General features: G+C 42.0%; 1 protein-coding gene and 1 non-coding gene across 3 annotated transcripts in view; one reads left to right on the plus strand and one right to left on the minus strand.

The window, feature by feature from the left end:
- Window positions 1–18,148, minus strand: part of LOC139657783 (inactive rhomboid protein 1-like) — a 54,131-nt gene that overhangs the window by 30,235 nt on the left and 5,748 nt on the right. The gene's annotated exons all lie outside the window — the stretch shown is intronic.
- trnai-uau (transfer RNA isoleucine (anticodon UAU)) lies at window positions 8,404–8,497 on the plus strand. Its single transcript has 2 exons — window positions 8,404–8,441; window positions 8,462–8,497. It is a non-coding gene; the product is annotated as a tRNA-Ile (tRNA).

The following is an 18,148-nucleotide window of genomic DNA, read 5'->3' on the forward strand; positions in this document are numbered from 1 at the left end:
TAAATGAAACATCTCTCCATCTCTCTATGCAGAAGGTTTACCTCAAGACAGTGATTGACCTTTCAGTATTAGTGCCAGGAGAGTTACTGATCATTTCTTTGCCCCGTGACAAATGTATTTTAAAGCTGCCTGCTGTACTGCACTTTTCTGCTGGTTACTGTATTAGTAGCAGCACTTGCTGACCGATTGCACCACTGGACTCTATAGGCCATGCAATGCTAAAGGCAGGTCCACAAAAAAATCTGATTAAACAATAAGCCAAAATTACCAGAAAGAAGTCTACATTCAAGCAATATTTGTAGCCTAAAATATCATTAAAATTAGTAAAATATTACAGATTATATCGCCAAAAAGAGACATTTCATGTAATGGAACAGGCTGACATGTTTATCTCGTTGCCATGGATATAGAATGTGGTGCAAAAGTCTTGAAATTCATTAACAGACATAACTATTGCTTGGATTGCTACACAGTATTGCTCCAGGTTGAGTGAATATGTGATGAGATCAGAGGTTTTTTTGATTCACTTTTGAAGCTTTTGTTTCATTGTGTTTTGATGCATTGATGCTTTGTTCGCAAGACTGATAAAAGACAGTGTGTTCTGGTAGTCTCCCAGTACATTACTAACAATAAATTACATTTTAAGATAAAGTAGTAAATCGTTTTTATTGTTATTATTATTATTAGTGGTAGTAGTGTTGGACATCAGTAATGTTTTTAGGCTATAGGCCGAAAAAGGAAATTGTATTTATCACTTTTAGGTATACTGGGTATTGTGGACCTGCCAAAAGAAATAACAGCCTGTCTCTAATAAAGGCCTGGTGCTCTCTGCTGCTGAGGTAAATAAAGGCCTTGTCCATTATTGGAGGTTTTATGGTATGTCTATCTTTACACACTTTTCCCCATACATTTCACTAAGATCACACATTAAAAAGCAAGGCAGTGGAGGCTCAAACTCGAAAACACGGCTTTGTGCCGCCACTCCATCTGAGAAAACATTAGTCTTTCTTCGGCTGGGTTACAGCTTTGGTTCTGAAGCCAGGGGGAAGTCATCGAGCAGGAGCGCGGGGACTATTAGGGGATAATAGGACATCTGCATGAGGCTCTGGTGAGATGTAACAAGCGACCACCGAGCGAGAACTCCTGTAGATCTCCGCTGTGAATCATTCTGTGATTCATTTCGGAGAGTAAAATTATAGGTTCCCCCGCTTTTGCCATAGAGCCATTAACTGAACAATAATCTCCTCCATCATAAGTGGTGCTGGAGCCGATATTCAGACTTCTGCCTAAAGCCAAGTCTAACAAGCTGAAAGCTATTCGACACCGGCAGCTGGAGGACTCCTCCGCACAGACGGAGAGAGACGGGGTGTGCTTCCAAATCCAAGGGTCAACACACACACACACACACACACACACACACATATATTGCATTGCTATATTTATGAGAACCTTCTACCGGTTAAATTCATTCATTAACCCCCTACCTTAACCCTGTGATGTTGAGTGCATTGAAAGTGTTGAAATTTACCTTTTATGGTGAACCCACTTTCCCTCAACCTGCCTCGTCTACTTCTACTTCAGTTAGTGATTTCCTACGTTACCCAGAATGCCTTTCAACAAACCCCCCAGAGAGCCGCCACCAGCCTGAACATGTTGCATTCAGTCACAGGTGGGCGTTTGGCTGTATAAATAGTTTAAAGTGTGATTATTCAGCTGTGGGATATACATGTAGGTGGAGAGAGAAATAGTAATTGTAGAGTCACAGCAAGAGAGAGCGACAGTTTTTCCAGTCCAGAGAAAGTGAGAGTGGACAGAGAACAGTGACCCGATTGTTCACATTACTAAAAAGTTGTTGCATTGTGGTCTATTGAGGCTACTGTTGGTGGACAAATCGGTCTCTCTGCCTCTTCTACGATGGACTTCTCCCTGTATGATGACATCAAAACCTGACGTTTACCGCTGATGTTTTAGGTCGCTGAAACATTTTCTGCTATCAAACGGCGCTGAAAAAATCTCAACATGATGTCACATCGTCTACTTTTCGCCACAGGAATAAGAAAAACACACCGCCAAACAACAAAATGGAGCCATAAATGCAAGGTAGATCGGCAACAGCTGTTTTTTTAAGTGTTCTAAAGTGTTTTAAGGTGGATTCTTCCTTTAAACTAAACCCTAAAACTCTAACCCTAAACCCCTGAACCCTTAACCCTGACCACTAAAAAAGCCTGTTGTAGAAGTGTAGAGTGAAATAATGCCCTCACTTTGAGGATTGTCCTCATCTTTCTAGCTTTGTGAGACTTGCATACTCTCTCTCTCTCTCTCTCTCTCACACACACACACACTCACACTCACACACACACACCAGACCGGTGTAATGGGTTGACGGTAAAGGCGAATGCAGAAATAAAGGAAGGTCATAAAACGTTGGGTTACATTTTTTTTTCTCGGCTGCCTGTCGGTGTTTGGGTCGCTCTGCGGTCAGATGTGGAAGCCTGTGTGCTCTCTGACGGTCACAGAGGATAAACACACCCCTGCAAATAGAAACCTTCACCAGAACAATCCACAACCACATCCTTTGCTTATACTGCGGTGTGGTGATGCAGAATGTGTGTGTGTGTGTGTGTGTGTGTGTGTGCACGCTGACATGAGCTCAGGACGTCCTCAGACGCATACTAGAATAAAGCATGAATACAGACACAAACAAATGCAAACATACAAACATGTATTCAGCAATCCGTGGGTTCACTCTTTCATGTCAAGTTTTGCAATTTTCTTTGAAGATAAAAAAGAGAGAGAGAGAGAGAGAGAGAGAGAGAGAGTGTGTGTGTGTGTGTGTGTGTGTGTGTGTGCAGGGTGATGGGGGAGGGACTAACCAGATGCCATGTGGTCAAAAATCAGTCCTCTCTTCTTTCATCTTACTTCCAACAATGTATTCGTCCAGCAAACACAACATTCTCCATCCTCCATTTGTTATTCCGTGATCATCATCATCTCTCTCTCTCTCTCTCTCTCTCTCTCTCTCTCTCCCTCTCTATTTCTCTAGTTGGTTTTCATGACAGGCAGATTAGGGGCTGTAATCCCTGTGCTGTGCAGCACATGACATCCCCCCGCTGTCAGGCCGCCGTCGGCTGATACAGACTGCTGATTGGACGGCGACATCGGTGAGATAATGTCACCGGCGTTCTGAAGGAAGTGGTATCTCAGCTGCCTAAAGTTTTCATACCGAAGAGGAAGAAGTGGGCGTTATTATCATCACACATCTGTCATATGAAGAGTCTATTGTTGAGCTTCAACGACTAAACAATGCCATTTGTTTTTTATCTATTTAGGATGAAGATTATCAGCCAAAATGTTGAAAATTCTCAGTTCCAGTAATTCCCCTAAAATTCCTCTTAGATTTAGATTTAAATCAGGAGGAATCAACATATTTGTGCATGGAAGAATCACAAACTACACAAATAATGTTTATGGAGCTGCAATGGTCCATAAAGGGTTTTTATTAGATTGAAAGATTGAAATTCATCCTAAAAAAGTAGATAATCATTCTGGGATCTCTCTTGTCCCGTTCACATCACCAGTAGCGCCAAATGAAACTTGTTAGTCACTTCTGAGAAGTTCCACAGAAAGCTCTGACCTTCTGTGCAGCGCTGCAGCGTGGCGCGCCTATAGGGGACGGCGGCAGAGCGGCGAGGTAATTGGATCCCGTTTTGCATAGGGTGACATTTCCTGACATGCCGAGACAGAATAAAACAAAGGCATCCCCTTGGCACCGGAGCGGGACTTGTCCTGACACTGCTCCCTCTGGTTCTGGTCTTCAGGCTGCAGCAACCAGTCTACTGTGGCACGGAAACTCAGGTTACCCTTCACTGTGACTGCATTTCAATAGGCTTTTATATTCAATAGACGCTTATTATGTTAAGAAGGCCCTTATATTCCCAAAAGCCCAATCTCGTATTCAGTCTCCTCTTATTCACTTAACCTCTCACCCTCTCTCTATCTCTCTCTGTCTCTCTCTCTTTTTTTTCTCTCTCTCTCTCTGTCATCACCCTCCCTTCTAGTTTCAACCTTTCATGCTCCTCCTCACATACTGTGGTTTCTTCTTCCTGTGTGCTTGCTTACACTTGTTTCACTCACTTTGCTGCTGAAAAGTCAATGTAATGTCAGAATTTGGGTTCGACCAATATGGGTTTTTGAAGGACAACACCTATATTTTGGGATTGAAGCTGCCAAAAAAGCCAATATTTTGTGCTGTATATTTAAATTTGACTGTTTTCATGCCACAAAATTCCCCTAAATTACAAGAATTGGGTATTACCCCATAATTTTAATCGTTACAGGGTTTAAAGGCCACTGAAACAACATTTTAGGCTATAGCCTGAATCATTCATGTGATACTAAAACTCTATTAAAGCCATGCTAATAAAATTCTTAGGCTGGTTGGCAGCTCCTTAAGACAGGGTGAGGCAGGTTTCACAGCAGGTTTTACAGACGGACCTGCCTGAAGCTGTTGAGTAAAATCATGTCCTCACCTCCATCAGACTGGCATTGAGCAACACTGACTGACTGAAAACCTATTTTTATTATAACCGATTTATTATAACGCCCTTGGTTACACTGGTTTCAGCTGAGCAGGTCCATGCAGATGCAGACTGTATCTCTGTTTTCCCGGTGCACCGTGAACAAAGCCAGACATCTGCTCTGATTCTGCTCCAAACAGATGCGATATTGTTATTTTGGCAAGTAAAAGGCATAAGATGTGAGGAAGAGCCATGTACTTTGCTCCTCTACAAGAGGCAGTGCTGAAAAAAACTGAAGTTTCAAGTTAATTGGTTGGGGACTCTCAGCAGCGGATTAATGCTCAAACAATCAAGGCAGGTTTGAACTTATCACGGCAGCATTGCTCTGGACTAATAGGTACCACAAGCTGCCCAACTGCACCACCGGGGCCGTTTTAACTTCAGTGCAAACGCCTTTATCAGGTACAGCATTGGGAACTGACCGACCACAACCTCACAAAATTGCCTCCAGGTGAAACTTCCAACCTTGGCAGTGGTCAGCATGTTGGCCGACTGCACAACACGGTCTTGGAACATGCTCAAGTATTTATAAGGTTATCGCTTTCATACTGTGACCAAGACGAGGTTCTTGAGATGTTGGTGAAGCACACCACATAAAACGACATCTGCTTAAGGCTTTAGTGAGATGTAACAAGCAACAACCAACCAAGAAAAGCTGTAGATTTCTCCTGTAAGATCTCAGCATGAAGACATCACCATTAAGCTGGTTGATACAACTATAATCTAAATTCAAGATGTTTGTCACTGTTGCCATGTACAAATAGAGTTTAAAACGGTTCTACATTACTGGAAAAATGTACATCCAATTATTGTCCAAGCTTGAGGTAACTGTTTGAAAAATCCAAATTGAAATACCCTGAAACCCTGTAACATGAATTGTCGTGAGTTTAACAAACAGTCAGTGATGCTTTATAACAAAGGAAGGACAATATCAGAGTCCAGCTTTCTCTGGATGGAGCGCTGCTTACTGCTGTGTAGGAGACAGATTGTACTCAACTCTTTTTTTTTTTTAATTATTATTATCTCTTATAACTCTTAAATTTCAATTTGTCACTTTCTGTGGGAGGAGAAGTGTCCATATCCAATACCAGAACTTAATTTGGGCCAACAGGATGAATCCACAGCTTCTCAGTTAGGGAAGATGGGATGCTCTTCTCTAATGCAGCCCCCCTCTGTGATTTAGGCTGATAAGACGGGTGTGTTTTTACATTACATTCTTGACAAGTGCAGCTTTAAAAACTCTATGCATCTCCATCCTTTCCATCCCTTTCCATTTGTCCTGACATAGCAAAGCGTCACCAGGTCACATAGATTAAAGCCGGAGTTATGCTACATGCGACAGCCCCTCCTCCGTGTAGGACAGAAAACCATGTATGCTTTGGGTTTTCATCTGTGCCAGATGTTACAGTAATATCCTAGGTCAATTCCTTCCTGTTTGCATAGTCGTGCTTTTCTGTGTGTGTGTGTGTGTGTGTGTGTGTGTGTGTGTGTGTGTGTTTATGTGTGTGTATTCTGTTGCACCGTGACCTGTGCAAACAAACACTATTAAATGATTAAACATCTGCCACAACAACAAAAGAAAAAAAAGCAGTAACAACAGAAATTATGTCAGTGCTGGCAGCCTGCCTATCACACACTGAATAGAAGAGAACAATGAATGAAAAGCACTGACATCCACTGAGAAAAAAAAAAGAGGGGCATTCCCCTCTTTACTGAACATTATATCTTTACTCTGACTTTCATGACTCCACAACATCATCTTCTGTATTATATCATAAACTGTGACGCCAAAACATTATCTGTAGAAAAAAAAAAAAAAAAACACTGATCTTCTTATGCGTTCGGCATTAAATGTTTCATTCTATTTACCTTGATCCTTACCAGGAAACTGAGGATGGGATTTGGGAATCCTAAAGCCTATGAATGAAGCTTGTTCCTACAGCCAATACAATGCTGCCCTATTGTTACTGTGCTACTCTCCCATCTATATAGATTTATCTGGGCTTTTTAATATTCTTGTGTTAGAGGGAATTTGGACAGACCGCCTTTAGATGAGCTTTTTCTTTAAATAGCAGTGGAGATACTGAATAACTGAAAAACTGACAGAAATAACAGAAGTTATTTTATCTTGTATCCTGACTTATTGTATCTGAGCTTATTTTAGGATTTTTTTTTGTGAAATCATGTTGCTGCACTGGCAGATAATTTTACCGGTTTCAACAAATTTGACTTTTTTTTCATGGTTATGTAACTTGTTTCAGGACATTTGCTTGGTAAAAGTTAAATTGTCTTGGAGAAAGTTTCTTGTGTCAAGATTTTCTTCATTGTTTTACAGTACAATGATTTCTTGAAAGAAGTCATTCTGGCATGTATCAAGTGGAATTTGTTGAAACCAGCAAGGTCATCTGCCAGTGCAGTGAGATCATTTGACTAAAAATATCATGCAATAAGCTTGATAGGTCTGGAAACAAGTTAAAATCACTGGACAGCTTGTCATTTTTTGCAGTGCAGTTGGGATGGTGCAGCATATGTGCCAGGAATCAAGACGATTACGTGATGGAGTGTGAGCCACCCCCGAAAACCACAGTTTATGGTCATTTTTACGATAGAATGACACATAATTAACAGTCTGCCATGAGTCTAATACTTCCAACTGCTCAAACAAAGCAGCCTCTGACTGTACATGGTGTGACACTGGCTCCCAATTCAAAATGCTAACATCAATCTCTATCTTATTCACTAGCCATTAAGGAGTGATTATTTTCATTCCTAAACATGCTTTTTTCCGATGAGCACCGCCCGCCCGGCGCTGGAGGTCTTAATGAGATGAAGCCATCTGTCTAAACGCTGCTTTAATTGCCTCGTGGTGTTTGTCTTTCATCTTGTTACCACAGCTTACACGACACTGAGCAATTCATTAGTCAATCAGCCACTGTGCTGCTACGCCTCCACTCACATCAGTGGAGGCATGGGGCATGCCAGCACGTGCACACAGCCCCCCTCCCCACACACACACACACACACACACACACACACACACATACACACACTCACTCATGCATGCACACACAGGAAGAATGGCATTTAGAATGGCATTTAGTGAGTCAAGCTACTTAAAGGTGCTATGGGTAGCATTTTTAAACAACAATAGATCACTGTCAAATTAATTACAATACCTTGGTATAATTACTGCAAACAAACAAGACCATAGTTGAGATGATTGGTAGCCTCTATCTCACGCCACCCGTGTTGTTTTCAAGTGTTTCTAGTGTTTCTCAAAATTAGGACACATTTCCCAGAAACCCTGTTGCTTCCTGTCACAAAGAGGACTTTGAAGACTTTGCATCTCTCTTCCCGCTCCCTGGCGTCGCATGTGCTAGTTTTCTCCATCACTGCGTAGAATCCAAATACTTTGCACTAAAATGTCAAGATTTGGACCTGAATCCAGCGACAACACTACTTAATACCCAAATACATCGGTTTTCAGCTGAAAACAGTTTTTTTGGGGGTTTAGTTACTCTTTAATGAAGAGGGTAAACATGTTAGAAGTGATTTTTCCATCGGCCTTTCACCATCTACCATTGTGAGAAACTCTGAAAGCTTTAGCTCCGTTTGCTCTGGAAGAACAGCAGCCTCTTCCTGTTTTGTGCCGTAAAGCAATCCAGCAGATTTTCCTGCACAATCGGATCTGGTGGTACACAATGTAAAATGCAGTGTAGATGCCGGTAGAGGCTGCCAATTTTCTCACCGATGATCTCATCTATTTACAGTGACTATACTCATGTCTCAAAATGAATGTGGTGATGGTTTAGGCCTCCAGCACCTTGCTCCAGTGGCGCAATCGGTTAGCGCGCGGTACTTATAAAGCAGTAACCAGCAGAGCGATGCCGAGGTTGTGAGTTCGAGCCTCACCTGGAGCAGTGAAGTTTTAAGAAGCAGTTGTCATGGGTCAATGCAGGCATCAGTATTTGGTGCAGTTCTGGTTTACTGGAATACTTGGCTTTCATACCAAATTACTAGTATGCCTACAGTTCATATTCACTATGATCAACCCGCCTGTCTCTTTGTGATGCAGAGTACAACAGACCGGCTGTACTGTACGCTGTGAGCGAGGAAATACCTCACATTCCTCTGGAGAGCCCAAGTCGTTCCACCCCATTTCACCCCACTCAGTTCTGCCTGCCATGGCATGATAGAGGTGAGAACCGTGACCGATCGAGGTCGGGCTGATTGTAATATATCCTCATCCACACTCCAGTGCGCACACCTGTCCCAAAATAACATTCACATCATTCTTTTTCTGCATAGTGCCAGCAATTCTAGAGGATGTGTCAGTGAACTCGCATCTTAACCTCTCCGGTTCATTGTTTCCAAGTCAGGGGATTCAGCTTGGTTTGGCTCATCGATGTGTGACGCCCGATTTTTTGGTTCTGGCCCAAGCTGTGCTGCTGAGGTTTAAAATTGGTCTTGTTTATGAAGCTATACTGGTGTAACATATGGGCCCCCTGTGTGCCATTTGCCAGCGGAAATGAATAATGAAAATTTTATGAAATATTCACTACATGATGTCCAAATCACACACAAAAGCAGAGTAAACTACAGCATGTATGCATAAACATTTGCGAAAGTAAAGCCTGTCAAAGTCAGGCTAATGCATAATTGAGTGTGTTAATCTGGTTCAAAACACAGCAGCTCAAGCACGTTAAGAGGGGGCAGCGGTAGTGTAATGGTTAGTGAAGCAAGCTTGGGACTGGAGGATTGCCAGTTTGAATCCCAGGCTTGCTACAGCAAAACTCAGCAACTTTCTCCTCCCCTAACAATTTGAGTAAGGTGTTGGATGTCAGAAGGCTGTGACTGTACTGGGCAGCCACCAGGTAAGGAAGTGTTTAATTGTAGAAGAAGAAAATCACTGTTGAAAGATGTTTTTTCTCCTCTGGTAGAATGAACGTCAGCCTTGATAAATAAGAGAACAGCATAAAAAGCCACTTGGCTATACAAAGATGAACAGCAGCAGAGAGATCAGAGCAGAGGTCAGACTTACATGCTTTATCTGCCCTCTCTCTACTACCCAGGTGTCAAAGCAGGAGAGATTTAACTGGTAACTTGAAAAACAAACACAGAGTCAGTTGAAATCCGCAGCTAAACTTCCTGCACTCCTGGATTTGCATAATCAAAAAGGCTCAGTTCTTTCCCACAGTGAGAAATATCCCCCCTGAAACTCATTAAGAGATGATTAAAGGATTGGCATCGGCTACTGCTGAAAAGTTTCTGCCTCTGTAGATCGACATGTGGCGTGTGTGGAAGTAGCTTTGAATCCCACAACCGCAGACGCCACCCAGATTGGCATATGTTCAAACCACAACCCAATCCCCTTCTCACACATACATTTTGGACTATCTTTAAACAAATAAAAGTGATTAAAAGGTATGCAAAATGTACTCAAGTAGGGCTTTTTGCCACTGGTATTGATTATAAGGAATCAAAGTCAACATTGATGAGGTAAAATCTTGTACTAAGGAAATGAACTGAGCACGATCTGATTCTGTTTGGAAAAGCTGATGCCATACCGTACATAAATACCACAGAGAAAATGATGTATGTAATGTATGTAATGAAATATTTCCAATGATACTCTATAGCCAACATTTACAGTTTACGGTTACAGGTTTCCCTGCCTCAATATCATGATAAATTATACACTGATTGTTCACAATAACAGCAAATGCAGTTCTCTTCTAAAAAAATATCTATTGGGGGGGGGGGGGGGATTCATCATCCAGTCATTCAATATCTCCAAAGTATAGAAGATCCAGTATGCGAAAGTGTTATCGCTTTTGTCAGCCAAGGACTTAAGTTGATTACTTTGCTTTAAAATGTAGTCCAGAATTTGATTTTTTTTTTCTTTTGGCATTTCAGCACTTTATTAGATAGTTCAAAGTAGAGAGACAGGAAAGATTGGGGGAAAGTGAGGGGGATGACGTGACAAAACTGCCTTAGACCACTGAGCCACCAGGACGCTCCATAACTAGTTTTTTGTCTATGATCCTATAACTTGCAATTTTGTGCTGTCAATCATTTTGCACAGTAGAGCACTTTTTCCCAAATGGTGGCTATTTCTCTTCAAAATGAAACCTTCAAAGAGTTTGTCTACATTCAGTATGGCAGTAGAAGTTCTACCACAGCGTTAATGTGACAACAAATCTGTAGCCGTCAGCCTCACACTGCTTCTGTCTGGAGATTACCATGCACGAGTCAGAGAAGAAAGGAAACACAGAAACAGAGACAGAGAGATGACAGCAGAAAAGAGTATGTAGCATGTTGTGGGAGAAGATGAAAGGAGGACAGGAATAGAGACTGGAGAGAAAAAGACAAAGCCTTGTGTAAAGTTAGAGGGCAAAAAAGAGCGAGAACACTAGTAATGAAGCAGAGAAGAGACAGCGTGACATTGTGTGGAGGGAAGAGAGGGATGAAGATGGAAGATGCATTTCTTCTGGGATCGTCCCTCCCTCCCTCCCGGCTCCACGACCTGCAGCATGAGCCAACAGCTACCTCATTGTGCCTCTTTACGCCCCCAGCCTGGCTGGCTGCACCCAACACAAAGAGCTGCATCACCATGTCAGCCTTCTCACCATTTCATGAATTTCCGGACAAGATCCGAAATTTGATAATCTGAATTTCTGCATCAGCAAACTCGAATGCAGTTTATAGCCCTTTTAATGGAAACGTTACCACGAGTCGGACTGAAATATCAGTTTGCCAATGCATTCTGCTGATATTGGCCTTTTATTAAATATCAGATATCTGCCAGTCATGTGGTCCACCTTTGATATTATGGAAAACCCTAAAAGAAATTAGAAGAATTAGTCTGGGTTTCAATGGAGAGTTTTATTGTCCCATGATTGTCTAAATGCTGTTTCAGAGGGTCTTCCACTCTGACAATAATACAATTCTGGGGCAAACACTGAATACTTGTTTCTTTTGTGGCATAAAAATGGTCAAATATTGAAAATCAGTACAAAATATCGGAAGCTTCAACACAAAAATATCAATATCGACCCTCAAAAACCCATATCGGTCAAACAGTGCGTACCTCGCATCTGCATGTCTAAACAACATGTGACACCCATTTACATAGTTTCAGTGTGTGGGCTTGCTGTATGGAAAGCATTGCCTGAAGTATCATTCAAAAAATGCACGACTGTGTGTGCATGTGTATGCATGCCTGTATGTGTTTTGTGTGTGTGTGTGTGTGTGTGTGTGTGTGTGTGTGTGTGTGTGTGTGTGTGTGTGTGTGTGTATGTACATCTGCCTGCTGTGCCAAACATCTGCATCTGTTTACCTGTTTCTGTGTCAGAGCCGTACAGCAGATTAAATTCTGATGAAACCACACGAACATCGCTGCATGTAACCATCCGCTAATCTGTGCATCAAAACCCTAATGAGTGATGTCAATGGCTAAATGTTAACTCATATTGATTTTCATATACTCATCGCACTCATATCCATGACATTTAAACTACTATTTTAAAAGTAATAGATGTATTTAATGACAATGTAAGTTTCCCTTGCAGAGCAGATTCTTGCAGCTGGCTTGAGTTTTCCAGGCCGCCTTAAAAGACATCTCTTTCGTCATTACAGGTGTGCTACAGTAGTTTATTTAGTTTATACATCTGGTAAAGCATCCATCAAGTAGTCTAAGTCGGGCTCTGGACACTGGACTATAACATGCTCAAATGCAGTTTGGCTATAATGACTTATTCCAATTGGAAATTCAAGAAAAATGCCAGCAAACTTTCAGTTGTAATGGTTTTTGGTAAATTAGTTATGATTGATTGAAAAAAAGAATTGGCAGATTAATCAGTAACAAAATCACTGGCAGCTGCAGGGCTACAGGTTTCATCATGAGGGTAAGGCACTGCACTGTACAGTATAGAAGAAATGACTAAATGGAAAAACTCCCTAAAGAAAAGGCATAGCCATTCATCACTCCAATTGTTCCGACGCCTCATGGCACATTCGTCTGCCAAAAGTCCCAGTAGGGAGGGTATAATGATTCCTCAGCCCCTGTGCCAGGTAGGACTTGAGAGGATTGGGCAGAGTTTTCTCAGCACAGAGGCCGTCTGGATCCCGTCTGCCAGTCTGACGGTTATAAAGTGCGAGCCGATGACAGAAGCCCTTAGGGACAGCAAGATGATGAGAGGGAAAACGAGCGGATGAGAAAGAGAGAAAGAAAAGACAGAGGGAGAGATCAGAAAAGTAAGAGACAGAGACAAAGAGAGCGAGAGAGACGGAGGTAAAAGCAGAGAGAAGTACTACCAAGCAGCAGTCTCAGGAGAAAAAGCCGAGACCCAGCAGGAGACTGGGGGTTGGCTACCTCTCTGACACTGGCACTGCTTTACTGCCTGTGATCAACAGATGCTCAGCAGCAGGCGTTAGGCCTCCAATGATTTTTTTCAGCGTTCATACACAGCTAGAGCAAATGCTTCAATGAGGACTTCGCAGTTAATACCACGTCTCCTGCCACCATGGAGGTCCATGGGAGATTGGCTGTGCTCAAATCATTTCTGTAACAACCATGCTAGTAAAAGAGACATTCTGTGATAATGCGGATGTACCTGTAGGTCAAATCAGAAATTAGGTAGATTGGTTTCCAGACTTAGGTCACTATGACACAGGTATCTTGTCTGTTGCCCTAAAGCCCCTTTGGTCCGTCTCTACTCCAAAACACTATGAGTTGTAGCTTGAGAAGGATCAGCTCAGCTAACCTAAACAAACGGCTGTTTTCTGGCTTTGTTAGCTAGCTAACTGACCAGCAGGCTAATTTAGAAAAGCAACCAATGTTAATGTTAACAAACGACTACTAGCTACTGCTAACGCTAGCTTCTACTACATACAGTACATTAGCTAGTATGAAATCAGATGTGTTAACAAAAGGACAGTGATGGTTAGCTAACCAAATTAGCTAGCTAACAAAATCAAATCGAAACACAAAATCAATCGGATGCATCAGTGACGAAATGATCAGTTCCCAGTCGAAAACAGCACAAAAATGTCTACGGAACCATGAATTATTGAGACGGCCAAGTTGTACGTTTAGAAATGCAATCAGCTATTCATAGTATTCCCATAATGTCACATGTATTTCCTATCAATATGGTGCTTTACAATATAGACAGTTCATTGGCTGTGGCTGTCGTTTGATCATAATCACCTGTTAATTTATTACAATCACCTGTTATATTCCTACCAAGATGGCCATGTGATGATGTAACAGAATACTATGAATTCACTGTTGCCCAAGAGCTGTAAATCTTCAATATGGCCCCCAGTGGGTGCGTTACGTCACCTGAAAGCCTTTTAAGTTAAAAACATTTTCTCTCCCTTCTTTCTTTCAACCCACTGGGAACAGGCAGAAAGCAGCTTTGCTTCTTGTCAAACCACATTTCCCAATACAAAGCCTTCACTGACTTGTTTTCCTTCATCTTCTTCTCTTTCTATCTTCCTTCTACCTCTCTTAGGATGGTGGGTTGTAAGGTGGGTCGGGTTTGGGATGAGTGGGACATGGAGGTCAGTTGAAAGCTGTTCTTTGCCTTGTATACTGTGCTTTGGGAATGTATTTTATACTATACTATACACATACACAGTGGACTTGAGACAACAACAACAATCTTTTCTCTGTATCCGTCCCTCTCTGGGAATCTTTTGCAGTCACACTCTCTCTGTTTTGTCAATCCTCTGTTGGTCTGAGTTCATATTTCTTTTTCTCTCTCAGCATTGAGTAATATCTTCATCTGATGTAAATAAGGTCGGTCATAGTGTCCATTAGTGCCCACCGTCCTGAGAGGGGATTTACCAGGCATTACAGCCCTAGCCGATGAGAGGTACGTGGGAATGGATAGACACTAAGAGCTCTGTATATGTATAAGCTGGTAAGCTTCACGGACCCCACTGACCAACGGCTCGGTAAATATGAGGTAATCCTTATCAGAAGTTATGACTGGGATGTGGCGGCACCCACCCATCAATCATAACAAAAGCAGCAAGAGACACATCGCTACCTCATGTGAAGAGGGCATCGCTGGTGTGTCTCTCTGTACGACCTTCTGTCTGGCTGCTCTGCCAAGAACTATAAACTGACTTCCAAAACATCCATGAAGAACGCTCAAATGGCAGCACTCCAAAACACTTCTGTAACAAAATAAGGAAAACAAGACTTGTAATTACAAGGCTTACAATTGAGGTCAAGTCTTGCCTTTTTTTTTTTTTTTAAGTCTTTACGAGCGCTGCCAGTTCCATGTTTTTGAAAGTACCTTATATGACTCCCAAATCAAAAGTGAACTGTATAAAAACAATGTCATGTTTTTTACGGTTAAGGCATCATCACCATCAAGAACAACTGTGGCAAAACAGTTCTTCTTAGCCGATAGGACTTTCAAAGCCACAATTAATCTTACAGTGTGACCGTGCCCAAAGCAAATTAAAGAATGCAGAAAAGACAGAGGACCTGATTGACCAGAAGCGTCTCATTCAGAGTCACAGGACAATGGTGTCCTCAGTGCTAAAACGCTTTTGGGAAAACACCTGCTTTCAAAACCACCCAGAATAAATCAGCAATCCTCATTAAACCTTTATTTTTCCTGGGAAAGTTGTTTGAGCACCTAAGCAATGCTGTTTCACAAGGTACAACCACAGTCTCATAGGCTGTTATTGGCTACTCAGCAATTCCTGTGGAGAAACTGGGGGTTTGGGACTTGCTCAATGGCACCTCAGCAGTAGTGGAGAGAGGGGAGAGCATTTCTTCCCAATAGAGACTTTCTTGTACACAGGAATAGCCAGTGTCAACACCATTCACACCAGACCAGGACAGACCCATGTACGGAAGTGGACGTCCTTAACTGTCACTTCTCCATAGGCTGTCACCTTATAATGTTATCACAAGCAGAGATGTTTACAGTCTGTGTTCAACATGGCAGATGGCATGATGCTCAAGACATTGTTCTGTGAAGTTGTGAAGTTGATTAGTAGGTTTTGCTTTTTGGTTTTAGCTTCTCTTTTGTCGAAGCTGCAACGTTTCAGTTTTGTAAACATCGCCTTTGTAGGGGAGAAAGGGGTAAGACGAGCCACCCCTTGTATCTAGGCAACCATACACAAAATGAATCATATGGTCATATATGTGGGAAGAGTAGTCAATTTCCCTGAATCCGTGAGAGAACATGGAGAAAGTGCTAAGAGAGCCAGATCAAAAAAATGATTGAAAGAGATTTTTGCTATTTCGTATTTTAGTTTAAGGCTTTAGGAGGCACAATATGACGTCATAAACTTAGCAGACCTGTGGGCCTGAACTGTTTCGTGAAGAAGTTTCGCCAACATGGTGGTTGCGGGATAAAATGTGCCAGTAGCCCATGGGGGAAGTGTGTCCTACTTCTAAAACTGTATTATCTACAGAAATTTTATTACAGAAGTTACAGAAGTTTTATTTTCCATGAATTCCCAACAACCTCAAGTAAACATAGCAATTATTGTTGGAAATAAATACATATTTATTGTGGCGTAGTCGCACAAGATGCAAAAAGTGGCTCCTTTTACCCTGCAGGGTCTCTTTTACATCACGCATGTGTGCTGGAAAACAAGCCAAGGCCTCATCTTGTCCAGGGTCGTTTTGCAGAGTCGATTTATCTAACAATAATAATAATAATTGTTGACTGAGATGCTTTAGCTGGGGCTGACTGGACAGCTTCTGATTCAGACACATGTCAGATTAAAGGTCATTCCACTCATCCTATCACAGCCTGGGTCTAAATATAGACTCGCTGAAACCCTAACAATGGTATATACCATCATAATCACTTGAGCACTTCAGCATCACCTCCTATGATAATCTGCATTATCTTTGTCTTGTATTCTTCACAATCTGTTGTGACATGAACAGCAGTTTATGTCTGTCAGGGAAGATAGGGACAAGCCTGTGTCCCTATCTTCCCTGACAGACGTAAACTGACGTTCATGTGTAAAAACTCATAAGACTAGATGGACAAAAGCCTTGTTGTGCTAAATTGTCAAAAACCTATATCTGTCACTTTAGGAAGGGTGGACTTAATAGATGGCGTCATAAACAGCATAGAATAAACATTAATAGAGAAGAGCAACAGACAGAGAGAGAGGGAGAGATAGAGAGAGAGAGAGGGTGAAGAGTAGACAGGCAGGGCAAGAGACAGAGAGAAAGAGCGAGTCAGCTGACCTCCACATGAAGCTGCTTTGTGTCAGCTGTATGGTGACAGGAAGGTCACTGTCACAATAAGTGTCTAGTCGAGTATGGCCTCGCCCTGGAGACATGAATAGACCTCCTCAGCAGCCATCCATCCCTCCCTCCATCCCTCCTTCCTGCTATCCCTCTCTCCAGCCAGCAGCCCCATGCTGTGAGACCCAACACAACAGCTTCCTCTGTTGGCTAGCCTTGTATGAAAAGCTAATGGTAATTGCCCACAGATGCCGCAATTGGGGCAGGATGGCGGGGGAGAGAGAAGTGACTCTGAAAAGAATATTTAGAGGGAAAAATGGAGGTCATAATTGTGGTCTCTTTGAAATAGAGAGGAGTTATTCAGTATCTCCATAGTGAAGTCTGGAGTCCCTCAGGAGATCTTTGGCCGGCGGACAGCATTGTTGTGAAAGGGGACATTGAAGAAGAGTTGGGAGAATACTTTACACCACATAATGGGCAGATTAAAATTCCTTTTAGGTCCTTTCGACAGGCAGTTTGCCATTCATTCAACTCTTTTCACTAGAAATGGAAGCAAACGTGGGTTGGGTTTCCATCCAAGTGCTTTTTGAGAATTATGATTCGTCGAATTAGAAAAAGTGAGTGGAAACAATATCGCAAAAAAAAAGTTATACTCGCTTGGCGCAGAAATTTCCTTTTGTCGATATTGAAATTATAAAATAAACAGTGATAGAAATGCATTTGACCTACAGACTTGACAAATGGTTCAATTTCATTGCAATTGTTCAAAAGTGGCTTTGGACATCCGTAAATATAAAATATCTGTCCGCCACGATCTCCAGAAATGTCAAACCCGTTCCATCATGGTTGTACGGCCATTAGTCGTGTAATTGAATATTACAAAATGCATTTCTTTGTTTTTGTTTTCAAATGAAAGCATGAAATATGTCCAACATTAGCTGACACTAAAGAACAATAACAACTTGCCCAATTCTTGAAAAAGTCTTCACTTTTGTCATTGTTTCGATCAAGCTAATGGAAACGCACTTAATTTGCATTTTATTCTTGGAGACATAGAGGATAATTGCTGCATTATCAGCCTTAGAAATGATGGACAAGCTCTCCTCCACCTTTACAAAACAACTGTACAACTGTTCATCTGCCTATAATTCAACACCCCTTCCTTCTTCTAATCTACCCATGAACTCTCATTGACCCCTCTGTCCATACTTCCATTTTACCCAGAATGCATTCAGTCACTGGTCCTACAGGTTCGGCCACAGACTGGTACATCCTCCAGTCCATATGTTGCTCCTTTTCACCCATTGCGGACAGAGTAACAAAGATGAATACT

Source organism: Centroberyx affinis, unplaced genomic scaffold (assembly GCF_046629955.1).
Source record: "Centroberyx affinis isolate AG114_WGS23_722 - 3 ecotype Tasmania unplaced genomic scaffold, CSIRO-AGI_Caff_v1 ptg002757l_1, whole genome shotgun sequence".
Classification (NCBI taxonomy): Eukaryota; Metazoa; Chordata; class Actinopteri; order Beryciformes; family Berycidae; genus Centroberyx; species Centroberyx affinis.